Here is a 12,195-nt window from a genome sequence, read left to right as displayed (position 1 = left end):
AGACCTGAGGGCAGCAGAGCCTGTCCTCACCCAGGCGTCTGGACAGCCGTGATGGCTGCCTGCTGCTTGACACAAAGCACCCTGGGGGCCATGGAGGCCTGGGGAGGGGCAGGGAGCAGGCTCACAGGGTCTTTACACTTCTTGTTCTGAAATAGTTTTAAATTAATTAATTTGAACAGAAAAGTTACAGAGAGGGAAGGAGAGAGAGAGGCATCTTCCATCCGCTGGTTCGCTCCCCAAATGGCCCTATCACCCTGGGCTGAGCCAGGCTGAAGCCAGGAGCCAGGAGTTTCATCCGGGTCTCCCATGCGTGTGCAGGGCCCAAGGACTTGGGTCATCTTCCACTGCCTTCCCGGGCCATAGCAGAGAGCATTAGCAGGGAGCTGGATCAGAAGTGGAGCAACCAGGTTGTGAAACAGCGCCCTCTGCAGGCAGAGGCTTAACCTGCTGCACCACAGGTAGAGTGGATAGTGAGAGAGAGAGAGACAGAGAGAAAGGTCTTCCTTTTTGCCGTTGGTTCATCCTCCAATGGCCGCTGCGGCCGGCGCATCGCGCTGATCCGAAGCCAGGAGCCAGGTGCTTCTCCTGGTCTCCCATGCGGGTGCAGGGCCCAAGCACTTGGGCCATCCTCCACTGCCTTCCCGGGCCATAGCAGAGAGCTGGCCTGGAAGAGGGGCAACCGGGACTAGCCGGTTAAGCACGGCGCCGTCCAGCAGTTTTAAAGTATACAAAATAACATAAGGAGTCTCCATGTGTCCACCTGACAGCTTCAACAATTAACTCACGGGCCATTTCTAGCTTCACCTCTTCCCCCTCCCAATTTCCTGCTCCCGTTCAATTTCCTGCCAGTGTTTCTTTATCTTTAAAAAGATAATGACTCAGTGTGATCACATAACAACCAATGGTTAAGGTAATAATCCCTTAACATCAAACTTCCAGTATAAATTTCCAGTTTCTCATAAATGTCGGTTTTCATCATGTCTGCGGGAATCAGGATCCCGTAAAGCGCTCATGTTACAAGTGAGGGATCGCTCTTAAATGTCTCCACATCCGCGGGTTCCCTGTCCATTTCTCTCTCTTCCTCTCCTTCCTTCCCTCTGCCTCCTCAAGCTCCCCCTGCCACCCCCTCCTCTCCCTCTCTCTTCATCCTTGGGAAGGACCTAGGTCGCATGTTTTGCCCAGCCTGGGGTTTGCCACCTGCACCTCTAAGGTGTTAAGGTGTTCCTCTGACCTCTGTATCTCCTGTGAGTTGTGTTCCCTGTGCCTTCTTATTCTGCCAGTCGTCGTTGGATCCAGAAGCCTGAGCAGGTTCTGGCTCAATTTTGTTTGGTGAGAAGGTGTCACAGGTGGTGGGTCCTCCTACATGGAGGCGTGACCTGTGTTGCTGTGGTCTTGGCAATGTCAGGGCCTTAGCCATCAGCTTCTTCTTCTTCTTTTTTTTTCTTTCAAAATGATGATGCTCAAATCCAATCACACCTTCCTCATCAGCTGGTCTAGCTCTAGACACAGGACGTGCCCTGCACGCTTGCCTTGCTCACCCAGTGGCACAGTTCAGACAGGACGAATACTTGCTTCTTTTCCTGCATTTATCAGTTCCAAGAAGGCAAGGGAACACTTCTGCCTGGGAGACCGCCAGCCTCCCCCAGGCCGTGGCCAGTTCGCTTTTTCGGTCAGTAACGTCATTATGAACGTATGGCTTAAACGCCTCCTGCCGCGCCGGCTGTCGCATCTGTAGCTCCGGGGCTTGCTCCCGGCCGGCTGGGGCACCGTCTGGGAACTGAAGGGGTCAAGTCTCAGCCCCTCCTCCCTCTCAGCCAGCGCTCCTTCGGCGCCTGCTCCCCACCCCCCCGCCACCCCGCCCTCCCCCACCTTTCTGCTCCACCTGGTCCCTAAAAGTAACCTCTCTGATCCTCTGCCCCTATCTCCGCCCACCCCGGTGAATGTTTGCTAAAGGAATGAAAGCATCAGTTCCCCGATTCTGTCTGATTCCCCTTCGGTCTCTAGGAACCGGCTCCCTAAGCCTCTCGACCTCCGAGGCCGCATTTCCTTCATCCGCTTCTAAACCGGGGGACAAAGGAAAGGGCTTCTTGTCACCACCTGATTCGAGCATCAGCCTGCCAGACTCCACCCACTCCTTTCTCCGACCCCGGCGCACAACAAAGGGTGCAACTCGTCAGTCCGCCGCCAGAGGGCGCGATCGCCAGCCACAGCCGGGCCCCGCGCCTGCGCAGTGCTGGAGCGAAGCGGGGAGGGGAAGCGCGTCACCGTGCGTGCGGAGCGCGGCGCTCAGAGCGGGCGACGCCGGGCCTGGGCCGGGTGTCGTCGTCGCCTTCCCGGGGCGGAGGGCTCGTTGTCCCCTTCGGAGGGGGGAGCCCGCATGCAGGCGGGAGCCCGTACGTGATGGTCTCTTCCCCAGCCGCCCCGTCTCCTACCTCCAAGGACATCTGCACGTGTCCACGCTGCCCTTCAGACACGGGGTGGGGGGCACCGGCTTGGAGACCTGTGTGGCCCCCAGCTCCGTTTTCCTCTTGGACTTGGGCCCCCGGGGCCGGCCTGCAGGAGTTGCACAAGGCCAGGAGCCGTGTCTGGCCCAATTCTCGCAGAGGGCAAGGCGAGGCTGCGGCGGTGCAGCCGTGGGGCCCCGGCTGTTCCCACCGGACACTCGCTCTGCGCAGCAAGGCAGGAAGATCGATGCGAGCTAAAGCGCTTTGTAGTGGCGAAAGCTCTGCAGAAAGTGGGGGGCCTTTTATTTATTTACAGCAGGGCAGGGCGAGGCAAGAGCGGCCCGGGGCCAGCCCCGCCCGCTTGCATGGGAGCTGGGGGCGGTGGGACATGGACACCACTACGCACAGAGACGCTGTGGTTGCTGAGAGAAAAGCCAAGAGGTGCCACTGGCGCATGTGAGCGGTGAGCTCAGCGGGGTTGCTGGATAGATACCGCTCAAATAGAAAATTCAACAATGTTTCTACAGGCCAGGGATGATTTATTAGCAATTGTAATATCTTTTTAAAAAGAAATCAATCACGACAAAAAATTCACATTGTCAGAACCTAGAAAGTTACAAAAGATAACTTTGGGAGCTAGCGCTGTGGCACAGCGAGTTAAAGCCCTGGCCTGCAGCCTTGTTATCCCATACGGGTGCGGATTTGAGTCCTGGCTGCTCCACTTCTGATCCAACTCCCGGCTAATGCGCCTGCACCCACGTGGGAGACCCAGAAGTTCCGGACTCCTGGCTCTGAATCAGCTCAGCTCCAGCCATTGCAACCATTTGAAGAGTGAACCAGTGGACGGAAGACCTCCCTGTAACTTTCAAAGAAATAAATCTTTTTAAAAACTAACTTTGAGAGACTTATGGAAAAAATAATATTGTAGGCTCTGCAGAGGAACAAATGGGGAGGTGCAGAGATGTCTGAAGTGGAGGGGTGAGACGTGTCAAGGTCATGAAGGAGATTCCACGTGACTTGTCGAGAAAACGCAAGTCCAGCAAAGACCCCATCAGGATTTTTCACAGAGTGAGACGAATGATCCTACGATGCATATGGAAGGGCAGAAGGCCGGAAAAGCGGAGATAACTGAAAAAGGAAGAAGGGAGATGCTGAACAGATAACAAAACTTTTCTGAAAGCAATGGTGATTAAGACCACGTGGTCTGAGCATGGGGCTAGACAAAGGCAGCCACCAAATAGAACACCCAGGGCCAGCCGCAAGCAGATGTGGGAATTTGACGGATGATGGCCCTGGCACTGCAGCTCATAGCAAGAGCTGGAAGAGACTGTTCAAGGCAGTGTGGGACAATTGGCTTTTCATACGAAAACTCTCCACGCCATCCATAAACATTAATTCCAGATGAGTTCAAGACCTAACAGTGAAAAAACAAAACTTGAAGAGAATTAGGAGAAAGTATAGGGGGTCCAACAGTAGGGAAGGGATTTGTCAGTCACAAAAGATGGACAGCTTTTATTTCATTACTCCCCAAATGTCCTCTGCTCTGAAAATGATGACATAAACCAAGTGGAAAGAGAAGCAGCAGCCTGGGTGGCAGTGCTAGGGACAAATAAAGCAGAGGAGGGGCTAACATTCAGAATATTTAAAGACCTCCTTGGCTGGCGCTGTGGCTTAACAGGCTAATCCTCCACCTTGCGGCACCGGCACACCGGGTTCTAGTCCCGGTTGGGGTGCCGGATTCTATCCCGGTTGCCCCTCTTCCAGGCCAGCTCTCTGCTATGGCCTGGGAAGGCAGTGGAGGATGGCCCAAGTGCTTGGGCCCTGCACCCGCATGGGAGACCAGGAGAAGCACCTGGCTCCTGGCTTCGGATCAGCGTGATGCACCGGCCGCAGCAGCCATTGGAGGGTGAACCAACGGCAAAAAGGAAGACCTTTCTCTCTGTCTCTCTCTCTCTCACTATCCACTCTCAAAAAAATAAAAATAAAAAATCCTAGGAACCAACAAGGAGAAAGAATAGCCCTTTGGCCACCCCAAGTGCATCCCTTCCCTTCTTCTCTGAAAACAGACCCTGATCTGATCTGGGAGTTGGGTTTTGCAAGAGGCTGGGTCTTCCCTAGCCCTGCTAGATAAGTAGTGATTAGTCTAAACATAGCACTGGGGGCCGGTGCTGTGGTGTAGTGGGTAAAGCCGCCGCCTGCAGTGCTGGCATCCCAAAGGGCACTGGTTCTAGTCCTGGCTGCTCCACCTTTATTTATTTATTTATTTGGCCAGGCAGAGTTAGACAGTGAGAGAGAGAGACAGAGAGAAAGGTCTTCCTTTTTCCTTTGGTTCACCCCCCCAAGTGGCCGCTACAGCCAGTGCGTTGCCGCAGATCTGAAGCCAGGAGCCAGGTGCTTGCTCCTGGTCTCCCATGCGAGTGCAGGGCCCAAGGACCTGGGCCATCCTCCACTGCACTCCCGGGTCACAGCAGAGAGCTGGACTGGAAGAGGAGCAACCGGGACAGAATCCGGTGCCCCGACTGGGACTAGAACCCGTGACCTGACTGGGACTAGAACCCGGGGTGCCGGTGCCGTAGGCGGAGGATTAGCCTACTAAGCCACGGTGCCGGCCCCCAGCTGCTCCACTTCTAATCCAGCTCTCTGCTATGGCCTGGGAAGGCAGTAGAAGATGGCTCAAGTCCTTGGGCCCCTGTACCCACGTGGGAAACCCAGAAGAAGCTCCTGCCTCCTGGCTTCGGATCTGCGCATCTCTGGCGTTGTGGCCAACTGGGGAGTGAACCAGCAGATGGAAGATCTGTCTCGCTCTGCCTCTCCTCTGTCTGTGTAACTCTGACCTTCAAATAAAAAAATAAATCTTAAAAAAACAAAAACAAAAACAAAAAAACATAGCACTGATCCTTTTGGTCCTCTGGTAAATGATTGGTTCAGACATGGACTCGTTTGTAATTCTGGTCCCTAAGACCAGAAAGGGAATCCCCTTGGCAAGAGGAGGGCTCTGGGAAAGACTCTTTAAAAAGCTTCCACCTTTGGTCCACCTTTGGCTGGCGCCGCGGCTCACTAGGCTAATCCTCCGCCTTGCGGCGCCAGCACACCAGGTTCTCGTCCCGGTCGCGGCACCGATCCTGTCCTGGTTGTCCCTCTTCCAGGCCAGCTCTCTGCTGTGGCCAGGGAGTGCAGTGGAGGATGGCCCAAGTGCTTGGGTCCTGCACCCCATGGGAGACCAGGAGAAGCACCTGGCTCCTGCCATCGGATCAGCGCGGTGCGCCGGCCGCAGCACACCTACCGCGGCGGCCATTGGAGGGTGAACCAACGGCAAAGGAAGACCTTTCTCTCTGTCTCTCTCTCTCACTGTCCACTCTGCCTGTCAAAAATTTAAAAAAAAAAAAAAAAAAGCTTCCACCTTCTGCCTCTGGACAGTGTTGTCTCCAGGGGACAGCTGGAGCTAAGGTAGTCATATTGGACCATGAGCAGCCCCATCTCAGAGGCGGGCCAATGAAGACGAGGGCATTGCAAAAAAGATGGAAAGATTGTGGCACAGTTGAGCTTGCAAATTAACCAACCCTGGGGCTTCTTATGAGTTGAGATGATAGAATTTTCTAGTGGCTTGACCCACATGTTACACTGGGGCTTTCTGTCACTGGCATCCAAAGCGACAAAAGGATGGCCGAGAGTACAATACACAAGATGCACCTGGAGGAAGCTCAGCTGACCAATGAACGTGAGCCATTCGGCCTGAGAAAGCAGGGCAGTCAGGTTCAAATGAAATACCACTTTCCACGCCTCTGATTGGCAGAAAGAAAACGTCTGATGAGAGCAAACGCTGGCAAGGATGTGGTCCAACGGGAGGTCTCGTGCTGCCACAGGTGGTGAGAACATGATTTGGTAAGCCTGCCCTGCAGCGCTGGCTTTCTGCTCCTAGGAATCCACTCCGAAGATGGGTTTAGGGGCCAGTGCTGTGTTGTAGCTGGTAAGGCACCACCTGCAATGGTGGCATCCCATTTGGGCATTGGTTCGAGTCCCGGCTGCTCCACTTCCAATCCAGCTCCCTGCTTATGCACCTGGGAAAGCAGTAGATGATGGCCCAAGTCCTTGGGCCTCTGTACCCTTGTGGGAGACCCGGAAGAAGCTCCTAGCTCCTGGCCATTTAGGGCCACTTGAGGAGTGAACCAGAAAATGGAAGAGCTCTCTCCCTCTCTCTGTCTTTCTAACTGCCTTTCAAATAAGTTTTAAAAAAAAAAAAGATGAAAAAAAGTTCTGGAGATAGATGGTGGTGATGATTGCACAACAAACACTGTGGGTGTGCTTAGTGCCAATGACCTGTCCATACACGTGGCCATGGTTCAAGTAGGGGCAGGTGTTACGTGTCCTCGTTAAGTGGTTAAGTTGCTCCTTGGGATGCCTGCATCCCACATCAGAGCGCCTGGATTTGAGTCTCTTTCTTTCTAATTGCAGTTTCCTGCAAACTGCACGCTCTGGGAGGCAGCAGGTGATGGCTCAAGTAGTTCAGTCCCCGCCACTCACGCAGAGACCCAGATGGAGTCCAGGCTCCTGGTTTTGGCCTGGTTCCAGCCCTGTCTGTTGCAGGCATTTTGGAGAATGAACCAGCAGATGAAAGATCTCTCTCTCAAATAAATAAAAAAAAATTTTTTTAAATGGCTACAGTAGTGAAATTTAGTTACGTCTGGTTTGCTACATTCAACAAAATAATACAAAAAATAGAGGCTAGCAAGGAGTATTCCAAATGTAAGAGCAGCAGGGCTGGAGAGAAAGGAAAGGGACTTCACACTATTCAAATGTTCTCTTTCTTATAAACAGAAAAACTTAAAAATCACACAATACTAGCGTTCATAAATTCTCTGTGTTACCTGATTCTCTGAAGCAGCTGGATTCTCACTCCACTCCTCACAGCCGCCTGAAGTGCAAGGAGCTGAGTGTGGAAGCCCAGAGAGCTGGAGTTCCGGAGGCTGTGCCTGTGTCTGGTACCAGGCTGACCCGGCAGAAGCTGGTGGGGGTGGGGGTGGGGTGCAGCATGCTTCTGCCCCTGACCCAGGGCAGGTGAGGCGAGGGCTGGCAGAAGAAGGTGACTCTGAGAGTCATCCCGTCCTTAGGCCCTCATTCTCCAAGATCCAGACAGCAGATGATAACTATAAACCATCAACACAGATGTGTGTATTATTAGCCGGCAGAGCAGGGAGTAGGGAGAATTCTTCGAATCTGCTGATGACAAAATACATTGCCTAATCTTCCCAGTTCTTTTTTTTTTCTTTGACCTCCCTGCCTATCTCTGAAGCTCCCACGGCTACGGCTGTCTGTGTTGCAAAATACATATTTACAGGCCCTCTAAGCCTGGCTAAATATAGGCTTTCTTTTAAAGAAACTGATGATTTGGAGAAATCTATCCTCTGTCCTGCTCCTGCCCCCCCCCCAACCACACACACACAGCCTGACCACTCCTTCTCAGTCTCCCTCCCCCATCTCCAAAATGTATCTGAATTTTCCAAGCAGCGCTAGAGTGAGGTGCAGAGACTGCTAGAAAGAGGGTAACACATAGGAACAGGCAACAAGGCGGTCTCCCGCCGTGGGAGGACCCCACGGGACCCTTCTCCCTGTGGGTGCAATGGGAAACTCAAGGTACCAAGAGGCAGAATGACAAACACTTTAGAAGGCCTCTTTCACTCAAAATGATCCCCAAAGATGTGGAAGAGGTGCTCAGGCCAGGGTGCTTCAAAAAGTTTATGGAAAAATGGAATTAAAAGATCAAGTTTATTTTAGTGCAAGAAGTTTTTGAAATCTATGTGCTCTTTTTTTTTTATAATACACATGAACTTTTTTAAAAAAAAGATATTTATTTGAAAGTCAGAGTTACACAGAGAGAGGTCTTCCATCCAATGGCTCACTCCCTAGTTGGCCACAATGGCTGGAGCTGCACCGATCCGAAGCCAGGAGCCAAGAGCCTCCTCCGGGTCTCCTACATGGGTGCAGGGGCCCAAGGACCTTCCCAGGCCATAGCAGAGAGCTGGATTGGAAGAGGAGCAGCCGGGACTAGCACCAGTGCCCATATGGGATGCCAGCGCTTCAGGCCAGGGCATTAACCCGCTGCGCCACAGCGCTGGCCCCCTTCTATGAACTTTTTGAAGGTCCCTAGTATTTCAGAATGTCACAAAGTACAGTAAAAAGGGACAAGGGTGGGGAGGGGTTGTGGCACATCCAGTTGAGCCACTGCTTATGACGCTGGTATCCTATATCGGAGTGCTAGCTGCTCTGCTTCTAATTCAGCTCCCTGCTAATGCACCTGGGAAGGCAGAGGAAGATGGTCCAAGTGCTTGGGCCCCTGCCACCCACCTGCATGGGAGACCAGGATGGGGTTCCTGGCTCCTGGCTTCAGCCTGGCCCAGACCTGGCTGTCGTGGCCGTTTGGGCAATGAACCAGTGAATGGATGATCTCTCTCTCTCTCTCTCTCTCTCTCTCCCTGTCTCTCTACCTTGCGATTAAATATGTTCTTAAAAAAGAAACAAGGCCGGCGTCGTGGCTTAACAGGCTAATCCTCCACCTTGTGGCGCTGGCACACCGGGTTCTAGTCCCGATTGGGGCGCCGGATTCTATCCCAGTTGCCCCTCTTCCAGGCCAGCTCTCTGCTATGGCCCGGGAAGGCAGTGGAGGATGGCCCAAGTCCTTGGGCCCTTACCCCATGGGAGACCAGGAGAAGCACCTGGCTCCTGGTTTTGGATCAGCGCGATGCGCCGGGCGCAGTGGCCATTGGAGGGTGAACCAACGGCAAAAAGGAAGACCTTTCTCTCTGTCTCTCTCTCTCTCACTATCCACTCTGCCTGTAAAAAAAAAAAAAAGAAAAGAAACAAGAAGCCCAAAGTCTGATGAAGACAATACTTCGAGATACAAACAGTGGTGCTCCCTCTCGGCCACACCCACCCAGGCAGGGACCAGCACACATGTCCCCTGGGTGAAGATACACACCAGCCCCCACACCAAGCTCCTTCTTTGTGCTTTACGCACTTCAAACATGTTTACCACTCCCAACAATGTAATGAATTTGGTATGTTTGCTCCATTGATGATGGCGAACTTGCTGAAGTCCCTTAGGCAGGAAGTGGCAGGTCAGAGACAAACAAAATGGCCCAGCCTCCAAGCCTGTGTTCTCCAAGCTCTGTTCCGCATGCCCAGTGGGACTCCAGGGTCACCTGGGTTCAGGAGGCACTCAGACATTCAGGTCAAGGTCACCCAGGAAATGGGTGAAGCTAGGGTCCATTCAGGCGCCATGCACCCTAGCGGGGTCTCTTTTCTCCAACATGGGGTGTGCCAGTGCTCAGACTTCCTCATTCGCTGGCGAAGGGATCAGCCATCAGCCAAGAGCCACTAGAGACCCCTCCAGCACAACGTGCTGGATTTGCGATCTCGGGCCTGTGAGGGTGCACACGTTAAGTGTGCTTTTCCAGCATACTAGTCCTGGGCCCCCGGCAGAGGATCGCGGGGACCACTGGCTCACTCCAAAGCGGCTGGAGGGCAGGGCCTGGTCTAGCCTCTGCTCAGATGATAGTGGCCAAGGGAAAGTCACACTCAGAGGCCGAGTCTCAAGGCCTCAGAGCTGAGAAGAGAAGCCAGTCTTGGCACCCAGCCCAGGCTGAGCCCAGGGCGCTGAGGGCTTGGGACTTATCGCACATCAGGCCTCTCCCCACCTCTTCGTCACCTCCTCTGCAGTAACAACCTGGTGTTTAAAACTAGCAAGCCTCCAGGGACAGTCCTCCAAGTGCGCCTTCCCAGAGGGCCCTCATCAGATCTGGAGGGTGTGGGAAAATGGGCAGGGTCTCTACTGGGAGGAGAGTTGGAAGCCAGTTATCTGGGCTAGCCACACAGCCTCTGGCCTTTGCAACAAGGGCTGGGAAAGGCAGCTCCTTCCCCACCCTTGCCACTCTCCAAGCCTCAGTTCCTCCTTTTCACAGTCCAGAGAGGCTGAGTGGCTTCTCCAAGGCCACACAGCTAGGAAGTAGTAGAGCCAAGATTTGAGCCCTGGCAGCCCAGCCCCTGGGTCAACCTTGGGAAATATTCCACCCTCTAAGGCCAGGGCAAAGGTAAGGAAGGGGCTTCTGTCCAAAGACCAGCAGGCAACTTGGCCGTCAAGGTCTCCTGCACAAAGATGGAGAAAGGGCAGTCAGATTCTCCTGGGGCACAGAACCACAGGGGGCAGATGAGGAGGGCAGCCTGAGGAATGGAAATTGGGTTGGAAGTCTTCTGTTTGGAGGTAGCCCCTCTTCTCACAGATGGAGCTCCGATCCAGGCAGCCAGGGAGGGGCTGAAGATGACACCCCATTCCCCACCCATCTGGCTGAGCCGGACGGAGCCTGGGGAAGGAGTGATGGTTAAAGCACTTAGGGCTGCATAAAAGCCTCCGGGAATCCTAGCCAGGGCTGTTGCTCATTACTCCTCTAACAGCAGTCTGAGTCCCACTCATTAGCCTTCGTCACCCCAGATCTGGGCTCGAACCACCCTGGAGTATCCCAAAGCCCCGAAAGGGCCTTCACCCATGGAAATAATTCTAGTTCATTCCAAGCTGCAGGAGATATGGGGAAGGGAGTCCCAGGGACTCAGGGCCCAACAGCTGGTTCTCAGCTCCTCCTCCCACCTCCATAAGCCAGGGGCTTCCCCACCTGGCCAGAGCGTGGGCACAGACCCCTTGGGCTGGGACCAGTTAAGATGACTCACTGCAAAGGGTGTGGGAGAATCTGGGCAGAACACCCAGGGGCCTGCGCCCTCGTCCAATCCGCACAAGAGCTTCTGAGGACACAGCCCAACCCCCAGGCTGGGTGAGACCAGGGGGTGGGGCTGCTGGGAGGGGCCTGCGGGGAGGGGGTTTTCCAGCCCCAGCCTTGATCTTGGAAACCCAGGTCCTAGAGCTTGTTTTGGAAAGCGATCTTCCTCCGTGATGGCTTGGGAGGGCCTGAGCCCGAATGTTCTTCACTCTGCCCTGCCCCCAAGGGCAAAACTGGGGAGGGGGAAGTTTCCTGGGCAGGTGGCAGTGGCAAGCCAGAGGCCTGGGTTCACTTCCGGCTCTGGCTCGGAACCCAAATCTTCCCTCCCCCTTAGCAGAAGTCCTGGGATCCAGTCCTGTGGTTCCTGGCTCCTCCCCATCCCAATATTCAGGGTTCCCAGGCGGCTTTCCCACATCCCATCCTCCACGCTGTAGCGAGCTCTCGCCAACGGATTAATAGCCCACAAAACCCACACGCACTCCTGCAGCAGAGGGCCAGGAGGGCTCCCTCCTGCAGCCCTTCCAGGCCAGGGGCCTGAGACTGGGAGATTAGGATGAGGAGGAAGAGGATGGAGGGGAAGAGGGCGGGGGAGGAGGCAGAGGCCGCAGGAAGGCCCCATATGCAGGAAGCAGCTGGGAGAGGGGGGAGGCTTTGTGCCTGAGTTGTTCTCTGGGTCCTAGGATCCACCCTGTTCTCACGTTCTGGGCTCTGTGGACGGGAGGAGCTCATCTGGACCTGTGCCTAGGGTGGACCCCCACAGCCAGGGCCCAGGCAGTGGGCCAGGGACACCGGGCAGCCCCAGGCCCCTTGGTCTGTGTGTGCCAGGGTGGGGGTGGGGAACCTTCAACAGCTTTCTGGGTTGCTAGGTCAGGGGACGTGTGGAGGTCACTGTCACCCTCTGGCACACACTGGTCAGGATCCTTTAAATTGGAGACCCAAGTTAGAGCTGTCACTGGGGAAACTTCGGCCCCAGGCCTCTAGAATTCTTC

The sequence above is a fragment of the Lepus europaeus genome, chromosome 18 (genome assembly GCF_033115175.1).
Source record: "Lepus europaeus isolate LE1 chromosome 18, mLepTim1.pri, whole genome shotgun sequence".
Lineage (NCBI taxonomy): Eukaryota > Metazoa > Chordata > Mammalia > Lagomorpha > Leporidae > Lepus > Lepus europaeus.
Note: the sequence above shows the minus strand (reverse complement) of the source record.